Source organism: Arachis ipaensis, chromosome B04, assembly GCF_000816755.2.
Source record: "Arachis ipaensis cultivar K30076 chromosome B04, Araip1.1, whole genome shotgun sequence".
Classification (NCBI taxonomy): Eukaryota; Viridiplantae; Streptophyta; class Magnoliopsida; order Fabales; family Fabaceae; genus Arachis; species Arachis ipaensis.
In genome coordinates this window covers 120,138,600-120,140,044 of record NC_029788.2, presented here as the reverse complement: position 1 = coordinate 120,140,044, position 1,445 = coordinate 120,138,600, and positions in this window count along the sequence as shown.

Here is a 1,445-nt window from a genome sequence, read left to right as displayed (position 1 = left end):
GTGTGCGCGTGTCTTTTGGTTTGCTGAGGCGTCCGTTTGTCGCTTCGTTCTTCGCGCTGAGCATTAAGTGCTCATAATGAGTTAAAAAACCCCGTGTGCAAAGACCATTTTGCCCCTGCCTCTTTTCGCGCTCCTTGTGGTGGTTTTTAAACAGTTTCTTTCTCTTTTCCTCCTACTCTTGCTATTTTCACATTCCTCTCTCCCTGATATCCAAAATTTCTTGTTCGAGCCCCCTCGTGCCTCTTTTTTGCTCTCAAGTTCCTGCAACCAATTCAGGTAATTCTTGGTTCCTATTCTCTTGTGTTTACTGCAAAGACCATTTTGCCCCTGCCTCTTTTCGCGCTCCTTGTGGTGGTTTTTAAACAGTTTCTTTCTCTTTTCCTCCTACTCTTGCTATTTTCACATTCCTCTCTCCCTGATATCCAAAATTTCTTGTTCGAGCCCCCTCGTGCCTCTTTTTTGCTCTCAAGTTCCTGCAACCAATTCAGGTAATTCTTGGTTCCTATTCTCTTGTGTTTACACTATGTTTTACTGCTGCGTAGTTGCTGTTTGTGATTGTTGCATGCTTGGTTTGCTTTTGCCAAATGACTTTCCAATGCTGGGGTAGATGAATTAAGGGAGGGGTACCATTCCTGGGTAGGTTTTTAGGTGATTTGCGTGATAGGCGTAGCTTTTAACCGTATTTGGCCATGATTTGAGTTTGAAAAGGTGTAGTTTCTGGGTTTTTATGGGCTCCCGACCTCATAGACTGACGGAGTGGTACCCCGCTGTAGGTATGCCTCGCATTGTCTCCCGGGCTTCTGCATCTGGCGCGGCCTACGACCCGTATGCCTGGGTAACTTCCGATATAAAGGACTCGCCCAACTAAATGGATCTAGCGGAGTTGACTGAGTTCCGGCAAGCCGGTTACTTGTGTGGGAGAACAGACGAGGAGGTCAACTATGAGGCCGCTGTTCCTGCCCCAACGAGCGTATTTATGAGATCAATTTCCACTCTCCTCGTGTTCCCGATTGGATTTGGTTCTACAAATCCATGTTCACACAAGTCGGCGTTCGGATACCGCTTTCTGATTTCCAAATGGCGCTCCTCAACCGGATATCCGTCTCCCCTCACAGCTCCATCCAAACAGCTGGGCCTCAATCCGCTGTTTCGAATTGGTTTGCGAATACCTCGAGCTACCGGTGTCGGTGGACGTCTTCCTCTTCTTCTTCAATCTTACTAATCCTTCCAAACAAGGGAAAGCTAGGAAAGGGTTCCTTTCTTTCCGATCTGCCCAGGGTAGGAGAATATTCGGCCTCTTCAAGGACTCCTACCATGGGTTCAAAGATAATTACTTCAAAGTTCACCCCGTCAAAGGTCGCCACCCCTTTTGGTTGTCGTTAGAGGGGGAGCGCCTTATCCCAACTTATTGGAGTTTTGGGGCGGGGTCGAACTCTTTCATTAAG